Source organism: Mya arenaria, chromosome 16 (assembly GCF_026914265.1).
Source record: "Mya arenaria isolate MELC-2E11 chromosome 16, ASM2691426v1".
NCBI lineage: Eukaryota > Metazoa > Mollusca > Bivalvia > Myida > Myidae > Mya > Mya arenaria.
In genome coordinates, this window is record NC_069137.1 from 20,931,548 (window position 1) to 20,953,825 (window position 22,278).

Here is a 22,278-nt window from a genome sequence, read left to right on the forward strand (position 1 = left end):
CTTTGATTAATTTTCTCAAAAAAAGATATCTTTACTGTTAAAGTAAGAACTTTTACTGCATAGTAAGTAATGTCTTCTGCTCATCTTTATGACATCAATACATGGAATGATGTCAACTTCCCAAGACACATTTCCACATGGCGCAGCTCATTTATATATATTGCTGATGGATTGTTTAGAATGGGACAGTTTTAATTGGACATAATGTTTAAATCGCCATTTTACAGAGTGCCAGCCAGTCATTGCTGTTCTTTGCATTGCTGAGGAGGACAGTCCTGCCAACATAACAGTTTGTTCAATAACAGGTAAAAAACTGGTCTCACTTTACATTTTCAACCACTGTTCGATCGTAACAATTATCAAAGAACCGGCTAGTCTCAATCATGCAGCCACTCTAATAAGAGTCAAAGAACGATATAGATCTGGATACAAGCGTCTAGATGATCGAGACTAAATTGGCAACATGAGAACATTTAATTCACTTCCTGATTCTTGAAAATTACGTGAACAAATCCCATTTAAAGTTTGATTAATTTTCGGACAAATGTGTTTGTTTTAATTTGCCTTCCACTTAAAGTAAACGTATATATACTGGGCAAGAAGTGCTGAATTTCATCGTGAATGACAGTGATTACCCAAAGTTTGAATTTGGTTTGGACATGTTTGATGGGAATTCAAAGACATTTTTTGTCAGCAGTCTTATATCACAGGTTTCCATGCATTTTCGCATAAATTGGTTCATTCCAAGATAAAAATTATAACCTTTTTCAAAACATTCAATTTGTGAGAGTGCAGCTTTAATAGACCTGTAAAGACTTGTCGATGTGAAACTTAACTCTCAATCAAACTATGGTAAAAGATCAAATGTGGGGCTCCGTGTGCGTCATAGACTGTGTTAATTTTTATTTAATATGATGAAGAGGTAGTTAAGTTATCTTTGTTAAAAGTCTTCATTTGAAGCAAAAAAATGTTTCAATACCCTGTATGAATTTTCTTCACCGGATATTGATTCATAAAAAACATTGCTTCAGGGTGCGGAGCTATTTTTTCCTATATGTCTATATGGAAAAATCTTCTCCTCAGAAGTCAACTTTGTTCCCCAATGTGCAAGGCACAATCTGTGAAAATAATTTCAATAAAAGTCACTGATTATTATTATTGTTATTATTATAAATAAACTTTTACTATTTCAGGAGACAAACAGAAACACAGAGGTGCTATACATTTCAATGGAAAAACAAAAGCATCTCCCATCATTTTGGCGTGGCTCAGATCAAGAGGAGAATTTCAAGAAAGGTAATAACTGAGCAACTAAGAACATGCAGGTTGCACCGGTTACAGTGTAAGACCCATCTCGCTTCATAAAAATTGATAATCATCAATGTATTAAATCAATAAATTGAAAGCAAGTGTCGTGTCTTTTGCAGTGTTTTTGAAATAGAATATAATTTAAAAAAAAAGACTAAATAATTTTTTAATATGATTGTGAATATGTGATGTTTTCTTCTGATCATTCTCTCTCAAAAACCAGATACAAAAAACATGTTTGCAATTTTTTTTGTTTTACTTGTAAATATAGTTTTAAGGTTGTATTTTAGGAAAAGCTTTTTATTCTGCTAAATACAAACTTAAATATTGTAAGAGTTATGGCCCTTTGTAATTTTTAAACAAATACATTTTTTTCTTCATGTTTTTGTAAGCCCATTATACAGGGACTTTTAATATTTTCACCAGCTGCATAATAAAGTCAGACCAAAAGTGTTCAGTAAGTGTCCAAACAATAACTAAGTTAGAATCCTTTCTCAAATCAAGTGAGCGATATAGGGCCATCTCTGTGTTTGTCTGACTAAAAAACAATAATCAATCTTTGAGGTAAATTGACAAATATTGTTGTAGAATGTTTTGTGAAGACATACAATTGGATTACTTTTGTGTCAATAGGATTTAGGTTTCTGCACATAAAAAATATTTAGAATAGCATTTGGGTCAGTCGGTTCACGTTCAATATTACTGATAGTATAAGTGGAAGCAGTGACTTAAAATTAATAACCAAACAGTTTCTGCTCAATTGCTTTGAGTTAATTAACATACGAGTTATGAAACTTGGAATACTAGTTCTTGGTGGCATAAATAAAAGACCTTGTTTTATCACATTGACTTGTAATCAAGCACTAACTTCCTCTAAAAAAATTTCAGGTGATGGTTGGCACACACAAGAAGACATAGATCACAGGTGTCCAGGCATATGAGTAGACAGGAGTTTCACACTCTGCCAAACTTACTTCATCAGAGGAGCAGAAGGCTTCTCAAGATCCCGCACTGCACACTTAGATATAGTCTTTGACTACAACAAGGGGATGAAAGTACAGAAAGGTCCAATTGAAATCAATTCTGTGCTGCGTCATTTCTTCATTCTGGAAGTCGATGGACATGATTTATCATGGCATCAAGTGTGCAGTTTGCCGACTATCAGCAGTCTTGTTCACCAGCTGTGCAACTTGAGCTGGTAGCTTTATTGCTTGAAGCCACTGCATAAGAGGGGGAAGGTGCAGGCTCATCAAAAAGTCTCAAAAGTTGAAACTAGGAAAAGGAGTTTGTGAAAACAATCGTTAAAATGATTTGGTTTCCTTTGAAACTTAATACATACTATGTGTATTTTGAATGAATTGAGATGCTTAAATAAAGAACCGCTATTCAAATATCAGGAAACTGCATTTTTCATACTAATGGGTAAATGATGTCGCCATTTCCTGTATGTATTTAAATAAGATATGTTTCCACAATTAATATTTTTAGGGAATTTTTCTCAACCTAATGAATGAGATTAAATTGTACAGCGTTATATGAGCTTAATATGTGTTTTCTGTTTCTTTAAAATTGGTGAAAAATTGTCAGAAGATAATTAGACCAGTATCCATTACTGCAATCATACAATCAAATATACAGGGACAAACCCACTGGGCATATAATATAATTAAACCCTGTTTAGGGGCACGAGGCAAACAGAGTTACTTTCAAACGTTAAAGCTGCACTCTCACATTTTGGACGTTTTGACAACTTTTCTCATTTTATGTCTTGGATTGGAACCATCCAATTTTTGCGAAAAATTAAATGGTAGATTTTTCTATTTAAGTTAAAAAATTGATGTTTTATGCACTTTTCTTAAACCGTTAGTAACATTAATTTTCGAACGGAAATCTGAAATCTGTGATCTGATCTTTTGTCAGCAATCTTTTATCATTGGTTTGCAGATAATTACGCCAAAAAATGCTCATTCCAAAACAAAAAAGGTGTGAAAACGGTATAACTGTGGGAGTGCAGCTCTAAATGTTTAATTTCTTGATTTTACTACTGTATTAGAAATTACAGGGGTTGGAGCATATTTTTAGTGTTTTTATTCCTTTTTTAGCTCACCTGTCACATAGTGACAAGGTGAGCTTTTGTGATCACAATTTGTCCGACGCCGTCGTCCGTCCGTCGTCCGTCCGTAAACTTTTACTTTAAACGACATCTCCTCATAAACCGCTTAGCCAATTTCATCCAAACTTCACAGGAATGTTCCTTGGGTGGTCCCCTTTGAAAATTGTTCAAAGAATTGAATTCCATGCAGAACTCTGGTTGCCATGGCAATGGAAAGGAAAAACTTTAAAAATCTTCTTCTCCCAAACCACAAGGCTTAGGCCGTTGATATATGGTTGGCAGGATCACCAAATGGTCCTCTACCAAGATTGTTCAACTATTGGCCCTTGGGTCAAAATTGGCCCCGCCCCGGGGGGTCATGGGTTTTCTCTATATGTTTATACTTACTTGGCCTAGAGCTTAGATATTTGTCATGATTCATCGTCTAGTGGACCTCTACAAAGTTTGTTCAAATTATGGCCCTGGGGTCAAAATTGGCCCCGCCCCGGGGGGTCATGGGTATGCTCTATATGTTTATAGTTAAAACTTCAAAAATCTTCTCCTCTAAACTTACTTGGACTAGAGCTTAGATATTTGGCATGATTCATCGTCTATTGGACCTTTACAAAGATTGTTCAAATTATGGCCTTGGGGTCAAAATTGGCCCCGCCCCGGGGGGTCATGGGTTTTCTCTATATGTTTGTAGTGAAAACTTCAAAAATCTTCTCCTCTTAACTTACTTCGACTAGAGCTTAGATATTTGGCATGATTCATCGTCTAGTGGACCTCTACAAAGATTGTTCAAATTATGGCCCTGTGGTCAAAATTGGCCCCGCCCCTGGGTGGTCATGGGTTTTCTCTATATGTTTATATTAAAAAAAATCAAAAATCTCCTCTGAACTTACGTTGCTTAGAGCTTAGATATTTGGCTTGATTCATCGTCTAGTGGACCTCTACAAAGATTGTTCAAATTATGGCCTTGGGGTCAAAATTAGCCCCGCCCAGGGGGGTTAGGGTATTCTCTATATGTTTATAGTTAAAACTTCAAAAATCTTCTTCTCTGAACTTACTTGGACTAGAGCTTAGATATTTGGCATGATTCATCGTCTAGTGGACCTCTACAAAGATTGTTCAAATTATGGCCTTGGGGTCAAAATTGGCCCCACCCCCTTCGGGGGTCATGGGTTTTCTCTATATGTGTATAGTGAAAACTTCAAAAATCATCTCCTCTGAACTTACATGGCTTAGAGCTTAGACATTGGCATGATTCATCGTCTAGTGGACCTGTACAAAGTTTGTTCAAATTATGGCCCTGGGGTCAAAATTGGCCACACCCCGGGGCTGATGGGTTTTCTCTATATGTGTTATAGTGAAAACTTAAAAAATCTTCTCCGAACTCACAAAGACAAGTAACGTCTTAATTTAAACTGGATAACATATTTAGTACACATACCAATTTTCAATATTGGCCACATACAACAATTAATAACAAATATACATATATAGATACACACGTAAAATCAAGTAGTGACAAGAGCTTAGATATTTGGCATGATATATCATCTAGTTGACTTGTACCAATATTGTTCAATCTTTGGCCCTGGGGTCGAAAAATGGCCCCACCCGGGCGGTCATGGGTTTCCTTATATATGTATATGATAAAATCTTCTCCAAAACCAAAAGGCGAAGGCCTTAGATATTTGGTATGAAGCATCGTTTATCGGACCACTATTAAGATTGTTCAAAGTTTAGCCCTGGGGTCAAAATTGGCCACGCCCCGTGTTCATAGGCTTAGGTTTTCAATAGTTTTATATAGTCTTATATAATAAAACTTTAAAAATCCTCTTCTCCAAAATATAAGACCTAGAGCTTTCATATTTGGTATATAGTGTTACCTAATGGACCTACACCAAAGGTATTCAAATTATTGTCCCGGGGTCAAATTGGCCTTGCTCAGGGGTCATTTGTTTTTACATTGTCTTGTCACTTAAACATCTTTTCCTCTGAAAGTAAAGGTCAGAATGACTCCATACTTGATATGTAGCATCCTTACATGGTCCTCTCTCAACTTTGTTCAAATGGTTTTGTTTGGCCCCTTTTAGGGGTCACCAGAGCAAAAAATAGAAAAACCTTTAAACAACTTGATCTTATATGCTGCTTGATGAATCTTCAAGTTTGAAGCATCCTAGCATGGGCCTCTGTCAGGTCTTTTCAAATAATTTTGTTTGGCCCCTTTTAAGGGCCACCAGAGCTAAAATTAGTAAAACAAACGTAACATTTTCTTCGCATGAACCCCTTGATAGATCTTCAGCAAATTTGGTTTGAAGTGTCCTTGCATGGACCTCTCTTAAATTTGTTCACATAATTTTGTTTGGCCCGGTTGCCATGGCAACCTAAAGGAAAATGTCAACAATTGGTTATAATCATCTTCTTTTCCTAAACCGCTTTGACAATTTTGATGAAACTTCATAGGAATGATCCTTGGTTGGTGCTTTTTCAAAATTGTTCAAAGAAATTAATTCCATGTAGAACTCTGGTTGATATGGCAACCTAAAGGAAAAGTGTCAACAATTGGTTACAATCATCTTCTTCTCCTAAACCGCTTGGACAATTTTGATGAAACTTCATAGGAATGATCCTTGGTTGGTGCTTTTTCAAAATTGTTCAAATAAATTAATTCCATGCAGAACTCTGGTTGCCATGGCAACCTGAAGGAAAATATAGGCTGTCGTGTCCGCGCTGTGACTTACTCTTATATGGACAGATTTTAAAATGACTTGCCATATGTTTTCGACATACCAAGATAACGTGTCGTGTGCAAGACCCATGTCCCTACCTCTAAGGTGAAAGATACACTAAGTGTTTATTCACAATGGAATGCTGAATATGGGGACATAAAGAGTGTTGGCTGTCATTTAGTATGATTGGGGTTTTTTCTATGCTCAGAGGCAATTTAATATAACTTGCAATATGTATTTGACACATAAAGGCAAGATCAACTTTTTATGTACTTGCTCATAGATCAATGTCACATTGGGGGGCATTTGTCACATACTTTGACAGCTCTTGTTCAATATTCTTTGAGAAACAAGCTATATTAATAACAAAGGTTAAACTCTTTTACTCAGGTGAGCGATTTAGGGCCATCATGGCCCTCTTGTTATGATTCATACAGTAATACTTTATTCCTCAGGGCATAACTTACAAATAGACAAAACTGGAAAATGGTCATATCAAAAGGTCAAAGATAATGCAAGTTGAACAATCATATTGTTCATGGCTTGTATTTTTGGTATATTTTGTTGCATATGCTATAGAAAAGTTGAAAATTAAAAAAAAATTCATAGTTGAAATGATGGCTTTGAATGGTATTGTCAGATGAGAAACGGCACTATTAAGAAATAGGTACAATGGTACTTTATTTATTTTGATCAATTTTAAATATTGTATGAAAATTATTATCTTATTTAGTACATGAGACCTTTTAAACAGTTATTGACAATATAACAATGTGTATATGAAGCTTTAGATCAACACTTAAAGCTGCACTCTTATAGATTGTCAGTTAAGACACAAAATTGTCTCAAAATCTGCTGATTAGGTTATCATTCCTTTAATTCAGTCATATTAGATAATTCACAATAGAACCAATCAGAAATGTTTGGTAAAACTGCCGAAAATTTCATTTACATTAAATTGTTCGTAATGCTTTTAGCCATAAAACATCATTTTTTAACATAAATATGATAAACTGCAATCTGATCTTTTTTCAGCAGTCTTATATCACTTAAAATTGGGTCTAGACATTTATGCAAAAAAATTGTCCATTTATAGACAAACAATAAAAGAGTACCGGTAGTCAAAACGATCAATCGGTGAGATTGCAGCTTTAAATACACCTTTTAAGACCGCTGTAAAATTCCAATGGTTTGCCTAAATTTTTAAAGTTAGCATACTGTTTAATTGACAACCATACTTATTGTTTAAAAGTGTCATGATATCTTTGTACAATGTTTTTATATAATTCATTAAAGAAGTCAAAACAAATTTAGTTTGTTTATCTTGTAAATTGTTTGCTATTATTTAAATGACCCAGACAAAAATGGGAACGTCAGTGCTAGTTCTTTTACTATTAACATCCCATGAAGTTTCTATTGGTGTAGTAGCAAGGAGGTGTTATATTAAGGATGCATCATTTAAACCAAATTATACATTCATATGCACAACATACAGACGTGTAGCCGCCTAGACGTGAATACGCGGCTGAATCCACATGATTCTGACAAAAAAATCAACCAAAGTTGCAGTATGCGAACTTGACTACATGAATCTAAAACTGGTTATTTTCCAGTACTAAATAATGCACATCGGAACGCCCAGAATGCACTAGATTGCACAATGGTTTTCAAATTTTTCAAGTTTGCCCCGAACCCCCAGCACATTTATGAATCCACATGAATAGAGGGGTAGCTACGCCCCTGACATAACTGAAACCACAGTGTGGCTAAACAACACTTGTATGTTTATCCTACGCAGTGATCTCCCATGGAAATGCAATCGTCAAAAAATCTGAAGGGGATGTTTATATGGACTACATTTGAAATGCATCAAGTGTTTAAAAAAGTTGATTTCAGTCACGAAGAGAGTCAACCATACCCCACACTTGTTGGAATAAGATGAAATGTTCACTTTCCGCGAGAAAGAAAGTACATTGAAAATGTTCATTTGATTCAAGTGACTATTTTTTTTATAAATATGTTGCAATACATAAAATACGTTATTTTTTATAATTGTTTACCCATGTTGAATTTTATTTGGCAAATTTATAAGAGATTTATATACGAGGGCATAGCCAGAATTTCGTGGAAAAGCTTGATAAAATGAAAACAATATGCAGCATATCTTTTAAACTTTCATACAATAATAATCAGGTAATTTGAAATTAAGAATGCGAGTTTCATCGTAAAGCATGTTATAACGACAACGTAGTGATCACTATGGAAACAGGTGGTCGCGCATTCCTCCGCAGTTGCTAAAATAACCCATGACAATATCTTGTTTTGTTGACCACTCACATTGAAAGCAATTAAACGGCGCGAAGGTTTGCACATTTGACGTGACGTTAATAACGTGTGATGAAGTGAAGTTTTAAGTCAGTGCGTTTGTTTGTTTATTTCAAAGGAAACATTTTAGCTTGAACGGTATAGTTAAATTTTGTTTGATAAAAAGGGCAGTGATACAGTTCTGTGTGAACCTAGGGAAAACTCCATCGCAAACACTTAAACTGATGAATGAAGCATCGAGTGAAACTCAAGTGAAGCGAATGCTCGTTTACAAGTGGCACAAGCGGTTCAGTGAGGGGTGGCAAAGCATTTGTGACGACGTGAGGTCTGGGCGACCGGTTTCACAAACTACAGAGTGTGACGTCGAGGCCGTGAAAAACATCGTTGACGCTGATCGTCGAGTCACTCTTTATGAAATATGCAAGATGTTGGACATGAGTTATGGGTCGGTACGGAGGATAATGAAAGACAGTTTGAAAATGAGTCGAGTGAGTGCGCGTTGGGTTCCACGGCTGCTGACAGAAGATGAGATGAGCAAAAGAGTACGGGAATCATGCCGATTCTTAGCTCGGTACTAAAAGGAAGGAATCCGTTTTCTTGAGAAGATAGTCACTTGCGATGAAACCTGACTGTTTTATTACGACCCTGAGACAAAACAGCAAAGTAGTCAATGGAAGACTACCGGTTCCCCGCCTCCGAAGAAGGCACGACCATCCTGCTCGATAGGAAAGTATATGTCCATTGTCTTCTTTGATGTGCAAGGTGTTATCCTACTCCATGCAGTTCCGCAGAGCCAATCTGTGATGGATGCTTCCTACTCGAAGGTAAAGTGATATATAACAAAATTCATTTTTATCAATATTTAGGACTGCATTAAACAATGTTTTAAAAAGTTTATGATTAAAATATGGGATTGAATAAGTGTTAGTTTTAATTATAATATTTGATGACGTACGCAATACACGACAAATGTTATAAGCCTCAGTTATGTTCTCCATTTAAGGTTTTGAGGTGTGACTTGTAGAGGGCGATGGCATTTAAGAGACCACAGGCGTTGCATGATTGGTGGATTCTTCACCAGGAAAATGCATCAGCGCATAGATCGGAGGAGGCACAGACTACCGCGACAATCCAGCTTGAAGCGGAGATCCTTCCCCACCCCCCTTATTCGCCAGACCTACCACCATGCGATTTTTCCGAAACTTAAATATGAACTAAAGGTAAACGCTTCAATGACTTTCAGGCACTACAGAGTGAAGCTCAGACACGCCTGTATTCTTACAAGTCAGAGTGGTTCAGTGACATTTACCGGCAGTGTGTAGCGAGACATTGACGTTGTATTGCGGCGAACGGCTCTTACTTTGATAAGTTATGACGTTGACGTCAGATTCTGACGTTTGAACTGATACTGATCTCATGTTAATGAAAAAGCTGTAGTTTCCTTTATGTTTTATGTATCAGTTTGAAGTTTTATATGTCATTTACAGCTGAAATAAATTTTACAGCGAGCTGACGTTCGTTGAAAAATATTAAAATGTGTTTATTGTATTAAGCAATTCCACGAACTTCTGGCTATACCCTCGTATTAAGAAACTCGGAAAGTATGTGAATTGTTTGGACCGGCTTCCTCAGCCGCTAAAGAGGATATGATTATGACATACTTTTTTTAAATCTTTCGAACATGAGTTTTTGAGTTAATATAAGCGAAGCGTTAAGGGTTTTAAAAATGCATCTTTTACTTGGATTTTATAGATTGTTATTACGAAATAAGGTATGGCGTATCAAACGAAGTGTTAAAACTAAGCTATTGATGGCTGAAACCCTTCAATAAATGTTGATATGTGCTAACATATAGGCTTTGAAGTCCAATATTTGAAAATGCGTTACTAACCCGATTCAACAAAAGGCTATTGCACAATCAGTTGATTGACATAATCACGTGATAAACCAATAACTTCCATTAAGGTTAAAATATTCAACACCTTAGTATGAGTCCCTGTGGGCGAGTGGATAAGCGATCCGTTTTTTATTCTATGTGTTATCTGCACCCCTATGTGCTTGCTCCCAACTTGAACAAGATTATTTTTAAATATTTCAATCGTTTTTTAAAAATGCAATTGAAGTATAAAAGAAAATCAACCTGGTTACTATTATTTCTGAAATTTCAGTACCAAGGAGTAAAATAAATATGCATGTAAGTGTTTTCAGATGCATTACGAGAAAAAATATGTTTGGTGCCAAAACATGAGAGAGTCTCTTTAAACGGAAAAGTTTTGGCAGTTTGTCAGTCAGTCAGTCATAAATATAATGCATAGCATCATTGCTCTGGAGTACGAGAACGTTGAATACAGAGTATTTTTTTACTGAACATGCGTCTGTTTATGTTGATGTCATAACAGGTTTAAACTGTTTAAAGGAACTATAACATTATGAAACAACCAATCTGATTACAGATATCAGTGGCAGATCCAGGAATTGACTTAAGAAGGGGTACGTGAAACTCATGGGCTTAATCGTTCCACATCCGTCCCTCCCTCAGAACAGTCGAGCTGGGACCGACCCCCAACCCCCTGAATCTGCAATTGAGTACATGCATTAAAACCGTCTCGGTAGCCGATTGGTTAAGGCATTCTATACCCTTCATTCAATTGACTTAATACTTCCCACAATTGTTCAGGACCATCAGCCAATGAGGTTACATAACTCCATATCCTTAATACAAGTTATGGCCCCTGATTGACTTAGGTTAAAGTTTTAGGCAAGTAAAATTTCAGGGGAAGTTGGACTTTAATAAAAAACTTCCATGGGTCACAATGAACCCAATGAACAATGTTCTTTAATCATGAGCTAACTACTCAAGCGTTAACAGACACATTCGTATTCAGACGAAGCTTGTATTGTTTTTACAAGCACAGAACTTGTATTAAGCATTTCCAGTTTCTATATAATTCAACTGAAAGTTCTATTTAACCATAATATATCAAATATTAAGTCACCAATCACTAGCGGATTGAGAAGGGGGTGCAGTTGGCGTGCGCTCCCTCTATAATCGTCCAAGTTTACTTTTTGTGTCAATATATGAGAAGAAAATAATAAAATATACACATAATGCATCATTTCCGACTACAAATTGTTAAAAATTTCTTGATTGAGTAACACTCAATCCTCCTGCAAACGCACCTAAGTAACGCCCCCTTCTAACGAGAATTCCTGGATCCGCCACTGGTCATTATATATTTTGTTTATCAAACGGTACAGAGACCAAGTGACTGAATCTGACTTGCATTTAATGAATGAGATGGTCTGTAAAAGATTTCTGATGAATATCCTATGAAATTTGCAGTCCTCCCGTTCGACTGGTCATTGTTTGTGGATTTATTATACACAATTATAAAAAATACTATTACCAAGTTGTCTCTTAAGGTTACGGGAGCCTTCACTGTCAAAAGTAAGATATATATAATTTGTCCCCCTAATGCCATAAAATATGGATGGTCCCCTTAATGCCTCAAAAATAATATTATATATACACTGGTCTCCATAAACCCTTCTACATATATACCGGTCCCCTTAAAACCTGCAACATACTTACAAATTATTAAGGAGACCGCAAATTACGTATATCTTTTGTTAATTAATTTAAGAAGCCTAAATTTTGTAATCATAATAAATGATCATTTTAATACTAAATTATTAACAAAAAAGCAAAATAAAGTATAAAACAAAAAATATACAAATTGTCTCCTTAATGCCGTAAAAAATATACGGTCTCCTTAATGCCCTAAGTAGATATATATATATATATATATATATATATATATATATATATATATATATATATATATATATATATATATATATATATATATACGCATCACTGTGTTATCAGATGAATATAAAAGTAAGAATAGCAACAATGTAGAAGTTTTTATAGAATTTCGTTGCCGATCTTCGATTTCAAGTCGCATGATATTTTAAATCGATGTCATGGACAGTCGGTCAAATCAAATGTTGATTTAAACCAGTCGGCAGAAAATTTAGTTTCTCGTTTAAATACTAAAAGTTAACGGTTAACATATTTCCCACACCGCCTTTTTACTAGGATTGCGATTCATCTTTTTCATCTATCGACAAGTAGGAACTGATCGGGAAACCTGCTCTTAATTTACCATTTTAGTTGCATTACTTCATGCGATTAAATTTACTGTAATTCAGGATTGACAGCTGAAAATGCGAGGAGTTTCCCCCAAATTGTGTTACTAATGCAAGGAACATTCGACGAGAGTTGATTGTCTCTAGACATTTACTGTATATTCATTCCAGTCGCAAAATATTGATTTTTAAACTGTAAGAATAAGTGCATATAGAAATACAAAAACGGTCTTACAAATCACGTGACACTCGTCCTGGCTTCTGATTGGCCAAACTGATATAAACAACAGAGTCTGTAAAAAAATTAATTTGTTCAATACTTTGTGTTTCACATACATTCGAACAAAGGCATTTGGTTATGACAATTTGATTTCCATTCAAACGTTATAAAAATTGGTTAGAATGCGTTGAACCCCATCTCTATATATTAAAGTATTATCAGTCGTCACTTTGATTTATACAAATACATACTAATCTGTTCTATACAATTATTTCATCTAGATAAAAGGTCTTTGAAATTTTAAAATATATTTAATATAAGGATATTTGGACATTGCATTTGCATTTCAGCAATTATTTTTAAAGAAAACACACGTTCGCAAGAAAGGAAACTAAACAAATCAAACTTTAAACTTTAATTCTAAAACGAATTGAAGATGATCGGTAATGCAACTCAACATTTCTTTATATTTTATTTATTTACAATTTGAAAATGAATTATAAAGGAAATGTTACGAACAAACCATTATTAAAAAATAGAAATGAAGAAAAATACCCCCAATTGTAACTTGCTTTACGTAAACTTATGCAAATGTATTACCAAAACCACAACTGCATTGGTTGTTGTCATCTTGATCGTTATGCGATCCACTAATGACTGACCCTTAAATTAGTGAAATAGGTTATATAGCTAAAATGAGAACAGGTCAATGTTCTATAAAAGCATTATCAGTGTTTCATGAGACAAGAACATAGGACACAATCTTTGTAAGGGTCACCGTAATCGCACTGGGAGACAAAGCAAAAGTCAAACGTATAACCTATATATACATTTTCAGGCCACGTATACCTTTAAAATCGTTAATTGGCATACCGAAAGCTTCAATGGTGTCTATTAGCCTACGCAAAACTCGAAATGGTTTATTAGCCTTCGTATTGCCATGTATTGTTACGTAGCCTTTGTATACATTTATATATAATTTTTAAACTAACATTAAACCCTGTATAGTTTAATAGCCTAAGTATAATTCTTTATTGTTTATAAGCCTACGTATTTCCCTACATTGTTTATAGGAGTTAATATAACCTCTTTATTTTAGTTGTTTAAACTGGTTATATGTGTATTATACTCTCAGGCATGCAATTAGGAAATTTTGTTTTAAATGTTATAGTTGCTTTAAGAGAAAGTGTTGTACGCTAACTAGTCTAAATTCGATGATATGCTCCTGAGTCACTGACTTTATCACACTTTGCCCTTAGAGTCTTGCAGACCTTAGCATTTTATAGGGAACGGTTTTGATTTGGGACATTAGTTAGGTAATTGTTAGTTTATTGCAATGATAAATCTTTCAAATTTCATGATAGATAATGAACTCGAAATGAACAACCTTTATCTTATTTTCGAAAGGTGTTCATACAAACTAAATGCTGGTATGGAAACTATTTGTCTACAACTTCTGTGTCTCAAGCTTTACAAAAAAGCCAAATTATGGAATGATAGAAATGTATATTCTTTACAAAATGTTTTAGAATATTGTTAATGCATTGTTAAGACTAAAAAGGTCAATTTTATGTTTTATAAATTATATAATTAAGATTTGATGATTGGTAACCATAATCGTATTTTGATTATGTTTGGCACCCATCAAAGATAAAACGATTATAATTGAATATAGCACTTTCACTAGTCATTAAATATGTTTTCAGTGGAAACTCAGCTCTCTTCAGTCGATTCTGGCATCTGATAGAATACACCCTATCGGAGTTGCTACAAACTGAGGTTGTCTATATTCATTTATCATTGTATGCCGTTTCATTGGAAACTGACACCATTACCCACCGTTTAGGTGCCTGATGGAGGACACCTCCTCAGAGTAGTCGGGCGCCGAGGGTGTATGTGTGAATTGCTCTCCGTTTATCTTTTCAGTGGCAGCTATCCCTGGTTTAGGTTCCTGGTGGAGAATATATATTTCCAATGTACATTTCTTTCTGATGTCATTGCCTACACTTCACACTCTTACGCACAGTGGTCAGACATTGGCTCAGTGAGAGAGCAATATTTGATAAGCATTTCGAAACCTGACTTTTCTACCTTCTGTACCCTGTGCGTTTTATCATGTTTAGGAGTGTTTAGGCGTCTGATGGATACAATTATTTCAGAGTTCCCGGACACTGAGATGGTCGGAGGTACGGGGAAAACATGAAAGTATCACCACGCAAATAATCCCGGTTAAGTGTATGGATGGAAGAGCCGGTATTTCATAGAGCCATATGAAAGTCCAAGAACATCGCAAGCTTTTTTGTTTACATTGTAAAAAACATTTTTTATTCTCACTGAATATCCAATCAGAACATTCAATTGAAGTTTCGTTTTGCATTTGATAATGAATACCTGATTTAGAACAGTTGATATATGTATCCAAAATAATAAAATAATAATAATCATAATAATAATAATAATAATGACATTCCAAAGACATTGAATAAATAGTTTACTGCCAGTCAGTAGATCGAACCTGGACCCCCTGCTTAAAAGTGATGTACTCTTCTAACTAAGCTCAACAACCTGGATAAAATGTATACTTACCGACATATTTGTTACGGGTGATCGTAAAAAAAGGTATTTTAGACAATGTTAGTTAAACCTACAATTTTTACTAGATTATTACAAAGCTTGTAGCTTATAGAGTCACATTTTAGTAAGTTTACAGGTCGAAATCCAGTACCGGCCCTAAATTGCTCAAAATTCTGAAGTCGCTTCTCAATCTCAATCCATTTTACCCACATCCACCAAATGCATGACTTTAAATGTTACTCGTTTTGATAATTTAATAAAACATTCTGTCATAGATTATGTTGATAAAAGGTTATGTCATTATCTTAAAAACAAATAAATTTTGAGCAAAAAAACAACACTTGAGTTCAATTGTATTACCTACATATATGTTATGTTATTGAAATAATGTTAAATAACATTGTGCACAGTTATATGCATTTTGAATTCTAATTCTATGCTGAAAAAAGATAAAGCTTTGGATTACGACTTTCAATTCTTGACATTAGAAACACAAGTAGATGTAATTGTATAAGAAATTACTATCTCGATGGTTAACTTTATAATGGGTATGCAATTTTAGCAAAAACTAAAAGGTCATTTGTTTTAGAAACACCTGGAAATTTGTTCAAGATCAACAATTTTATAATTATTTTATTCGTTTTAATCGGGATTCTTCGGATACGAGTGAGGCTGTGCACACTAACTTGTTTAACCCCACAGTATATTTAAATTTTACTAACCGTTACAAGGCGGTATCTTCAATCCTTGATAAACATACCTAGTCTTTGTATATAGTATAAATGCACTGTGTTGTTTATGGAGCTCTGTGCTGTTGTTCCATGTTTCTTGTTTGTGATTTTTGTTTTGTTTGTGTTCTATGTCTTTGGCGTTTACCCTGTGCCATTTACCGGGGATTATGTTTGAACTTTTGGATATTGAGCTTGTTGCTGTACTTTTTTTACATAATTATTCAATTGATCTTTGCAGTTTTGAAGAGCACTTTTTGATGTCGTTTGATAAAATAGATTGATTTCAATCAAATGCTTTATTCAACATGATATTGAAATAAATGTCACATACACATTTTAACAAGGCCCATTAAGGGGCATTTGGTAACTGCTGTGATAACTACTGTTTACATTTGGAACAGGTCTTTCAAAATATTTATGAATTGTCAGATATATCGAAAACATGTTAACAAAGAAAGCCACTGACCTTTTTTGCAGTAAATGATAATGCTATATTTACAATAAGACCTAATTCTGACTGACTATGATAACTGTTTGGAATATTAGTTTTCTGTGTTTTCCTCTTTTGTTTGACAACACTAAATGCTTGTTGTTATTATACCTCTCACCATAAGTTTTGTTTTGATACAATTTTCATTCGGATATCATAAAATAAATATTATTCAAGTCTAAGCCATCTTAATTAAAAACTGATGAAACCATATGAAAACAGTTTTCCTTTTTATCAGGTACTTTAGAAAATCCAGAGAGCCACACAAGAAGAAATTTCCATCTTTGAAAACGAAAAAATAATCTAAGTATGGGATATAAACGAACTCTTTTGTTATTTTTTTAAAATTTATATCTTGATTTTCTTTATCAGTTTATTAAGGAGAGGCCAGTGCCAAGCAATGAAACCCGACACCAAACTTAAGTCAAAGTAGTATAAACCAACTGAAGTGATGTATGTTATACATTTTAAGGAAAACTGCCAACAAATCAATGATTGAAAGTCGCGGGTATCAACAGCAATAAGAGAAATGAAATATTTATTTTTAGATTATGAAGACAATTAAAAGAGCTGATATAATAAAAAGTCAACAATAGGGGATTCAAAGGCAATAGTATTAAACACAATTAGAGATATATTTAATTTACTTCAGATATTAAGAGAATGCAAAGGGTTGTGCAAGGGGAGAAATGCCAGGAAATTAAGAATTGAAAATCAAGGGTATTAACTACTTTAAATGATCTTAGTTTCTGTTTCATTTTTTAGATAAAAAAGGAAATTCAGAAGGCCTCGCAAGGGGAGAAATGCCAGGAGATCATGGAATCCGAGATCCCCTTGCGTGTCCTACATAGTTCTATGCACTATATACAGCTGGTTAAATCAGGTTATCATCACCATTAGGGCATAAACCGGTATCTCGTCCTAATTTAATATTGCAAGCTCCGTCCGACTTTCAATTTCTCTTCTAGCTCGGCGAGAACTCACGAACTAGGGGTAGTATGTTTGAAGCCAACAATGTCCGCACGCAATGCGTGCGATTTTGGCAATATTTCGACTTAAACTCAACTTATACGGTGTTTGTAGCGTGGATGTGACTAGGGCATAGCCAAACATCACTTGTAAGGGTGACGAAAATATTTAGACGTTTATTCGCGTTCCGTCTTATTTATGTGATATACTTAATCTGGTTATATTAAAGGGTCTGTTTCACGTATGATAAACTAGCGAAAAAGAAAATGTCAAAAACTGACATAAACTTGGCATCGATGTGTACAATGCATTAAAACTTACTAACTGAAATACAACATAGTTTACAATTTATTTATGTTTAGCAGTTATTTCGTATTTTTCCATTAAAAAAGATTACTGGGTATGTCTACCAGGTTGAATTCATTCCTTATGCGTGATTGGCTAGACGGCGTTATCACGTGATATTACCGAGGTAGGTTTATAACTTAATTATGTCACCCGATTAGAGTAAGCCTTTGTAGCTCAGTGAGTACGACGCGGGACTGCAATTTTGGCAACAAGGGTTCGAACCCGGTCTCCGACACAATTATTTCTACATTTTGGTACCTTTTTTTACAATTATGATATCAAAGCGTTACACATTCTATTAGATAATTGTCCTGAGATTCGTACCAGAAAAAAAAACTTTTTTTTTGGTGCCAATACGTGTACAAGCATACCCATTACATATAATTTGATGGACATGTAAAGGCGTGATTTCTTGGCATTTCTTCCCTATCGCAACTCAGTGGATTGCATAAATCATCTGAAAGAAAAAAAACATACTTAACCATTAATTACACTTGATTTTCCCTTGCATTGTGGTTTCTGAATCTAAATAAAAAAGGATAATAAATACTAGATATCACTGTTGTTGGTTTATACATTATCAATAGCAAAAAATGTCTTCAAGTAATAAAAACATTAAACGCAAATACAAATTGTTTATTTTTTTGTTTAAAATATTGACCAAAAATTTTGTTAACATAATTGATCAGAGAATTCACTTGAAAAGGTTGAACATAAACACTTTTGAATCATGCTTTTCTGTAAGGTGGAAAAAATCAGTCATGATCGAGTAATTACTGTAGTATTTGTAGTATACAAAATTGGGTATATGTACTAGTTTCTAACCTCGAAACAGACTCGAGTGTGAATATGAAAGCTACCAGTCTCGTACCAATCAAGCCAGAAAAAATAATTATATTACTAAGCACTTTTTCATGTTAACCCCTAAAATCCCCTCTACATATCAGGAAGTATTCTGTCTGATACGCTCAGTAAGTGCAGATGTTTGCTTGGTGGTTCTCTAACAGTATCATATCATCGTTATCAAGGTTTGTCAAGGTCAGAAATCCATAGCTTCCAATAATCAGGTCAGCCCAAATCAAAAGAAACGACCTGATTTATGTGCCAACATGTTGATAGTGTTATAAAATAGTTACTCTGTATAAAAACTTAGTCAGACTTTCTGAAGTAAATTCATCCCAAGAACGAACTGATCAGCCACACTAAAAAAAACATTCAAAATTGATAGGGTCCTAAAATGCAAGAAAAGAGGACGTATTTCGTTTGATATAATGAGCAAATTTGCTTCAAAGTACTACACAGACATGTACAGATATTGTATACATGTAAACGTACACCGAACAGCTGTGTATTTACAAAAACTTGTGCATGTTTCTACAATTCTAGAAATAGCAATACAAATGTTTGACACTTTTACGCGGAACGTCTCATAAATTTGTATTAGCCAATACAATAAGTCGTTTTAAACCTTACTCTGAAACCGGAAGTGAAAAGAGATAGGAAATAAAACTGGCACACGGGAATAAAGTAAATAAACTCGAATGATCGGCGAGCTTCTTCGCGTAGTAAGGTGTATTTTAAGAATGATCGATAGAGAGGATTTAGTGACTAGGGTATCGAAACGTTCAAAATCATGTGAAAATATATAGACAGTAGAAAGTGTTTATTAATGAAAGCATGTATACTAAGAACATATAAATTCAGTTTGATATTTCGGTGCAAACGCACCTGGGGTCATATTTACGAAAGGTCGAGAATCTCACTCAAAGAGAACATATATTAAATTCCTTCTACGAAAATGAGCATCTATTATTATACAGTGTCAAATGATAGTTATTTTCTGCGAACTTCATCATCGAACCGCAAAAAGAAATAAAAATACAACGCTAAGAAGATGGGCACTTTTGCCACTTGGGTCTGAACTCAGACTGAGGCTGTTCGTTATTATGGGACCTGACTTGCAAGCACGGAATCCAGGGAATCCTAGGTTTGATCACCGGACTGAAACTACAAATCCATGACTTGTATAACTTAACGAACTGACATCCTTTCCTTTGGGTAGCAATTTTTTTTTTTGAAATCATCAGCTGTCTAATAATTGCGACTTCAAATGACTCTGAAAACAAAAAGACATTATATTATTTTCAAATTTATCAAAGCTAATTTAATAACAATACAGTAAGGCAGTTTTGAAATACAAAAAACAAAAAAACAATGTCAGAATAGTCGATACGAAATTTGGTGATATAACATGATTAAGAATCATTTTGCTTTGGCATCTTCTTTTCGTACACCAATGTGCCACATGTATTATTATCAAACCTCCGATAAATGAAAATGTCTCATCTGAGTTCCCACTTCAGAAATAGCGCATAATGGTTTCTCAGTTAAAATCATATATGTTCATGAGTACAGATGGATTTACCGACGCTATATTTTAATTACTGGAATCTACGTACTAGACAACCGCTGTAAATTTTGAACTGGAAAATAGCGTAAAAACTGCGGAAGATGCATGTGCCGTAAGCGTTGTGATACATCAGTTAGAAGAAGATAGTGCGTTGTAAAGAACGATGATAATGTTATGTAAGTTTTTGACAACTTCTTTTGTTCTTGCAAATGTATCATTTAGTCCCTTTAATAAATAGTATATAGGTTATACATTTTGACGTTTGCCTCCTCTCCCAGTGTGATTACGGTGACCCTTACATAGTTTGAGGCCCTTGTCTTTGTTTTACCGACCTAACACTGATAATGATTTAATAGAACATTGACATGTTCTCATTTTAGCTATTTAACCTAATTTTGAAAGCTAAGGGGCAGTCGTTATTTGATCGCACAACTCTTATAATGGCACTATTGAGAACAGTTGTGACTTTGGTAAGAAAATTTGAATAATAACTTAAAACTAGTAACACATTTGAGGTTGTTATTATATTATTCGTTTATGCAAGGATGTTCCTAATATTTCCTGAAATATTTATTATTTTTTAACAAAAACGAAATAAAACATTGTAATGTAAATAGCGGTATTAACTAAATCCTAACTTCATATGAATAAATTTAAGTTTTATTTCAAATTAAACCAAATTTGTTAAGAACAAAGAAACTTTGATAAAGAATTATTGACTAAAATGCAACATATTTGATACATGGCGATCAGGCTAACGCATTTTAACCAGTTTTAACAACATTTGAATAGAAATCAGCTTTTCATCACCGAATGACTTAATGTAAAGATATGATAAACACATGGTATTGAATGAATTCATTTTTACAGACACTGTCGTTATCGGTTTGTCCAATCAGAAGCCAGGACGAGTGTCACGTGATATGTAAGACCTTTTTCTGTATTTTCTTAGGCACTCTGTAGAACGGAAAGCAAATTCCCCTATTTTTGAGTGTGATGTAGCAAGAGTTTTGAGAGTTTTGCAAGAATTACTAAAAACCCTTTTTTAAAACGTAGCTTTAAAAGTACAATTGAAAAGTTATAGAGCTTTTATATTTGGTTTATAGCATCAACTGTCGGTCCGTTTTCCCAAATCAGATGTACCACTATTGATACAATTGTTCTACTGTTATGTTGTTATATATTTTAGAGGACATTTAACAGATTTCTGAATTAAACACTTTAATTGAACGAGAAGCTGCAGAACTGAAAGCAAATTCCTTTATTCTCAAGTGTGATGAAGGTAGAGATATGATAGCTTTGAAAGTATTTAACTAACAATAGTTTGTAAAACGTAGCCATAAAAGTATAACGGAAAAGCCATAGAGCTTTCATATTTGGTGTCTGGCATCAACTGGCGCTTCTTTAAGGTGCACTCTCACTCCCAAATAATATGTACCAGAACACAATTGTTTTAATTTACTTGAAAAAGGTGAATAATTAGTGAGAACAACGATTCTTATGAATGATACCGTTTTTAATTTGAATGATGGGGTGCAAAAAAAAACCCGGATTTTACCTTATGAGTTGATAACTGATCACTGTAAAACTTTTAGCACTAATCAGTCAGTTAATATTTGTGCGTTTTCAGTTATTAAATGCACGGTTACAATATTGCTATCAGTAATGAATATTAAATGCATTATGTAGTAAGAAGTTAAAGATTTATCACTCAAAAATTATTTTTGTTATACATGTTAAAGTATTGTCTTTAAATTCGAGTGCCACTTCAACCAAATATGTTTAGGTCGTATTTCTAAATCCATGACTTCCCCTTGATAACCTTTGTATGGACATATATGGGACAAAGACATTTGTATTGTCTAAAATCTGAAGCCAATGAACTCTAGTAAGGTTGTCCTATATATCATGACTTTCTCCG

The 22,278-nt window shown here is 34.3% G+C and overlaps 1 long non-coding RNA gene across 1 annotated transcript; it reads left to right on the forward strand.

Annotated features, from left to right (window-relative positions):
* Positions 1–226: 226 nt before the first annotated feature.
* LOC128222234 (uncharacterized) lies at positions 227–2,593 on the forward strand. Its single transcript, XR_008259102.1, has 3 exons — positions 227–305; positions 1,194–1,296; positions 2,197–2,593. It is a non-coding gene; the product is annotated as an uncharacterized LOC128222234 (long non-coding RNA).
* The last annotated feature ends 19,685 nt before the right edge of the window (positions 2,594–22,278 follow it).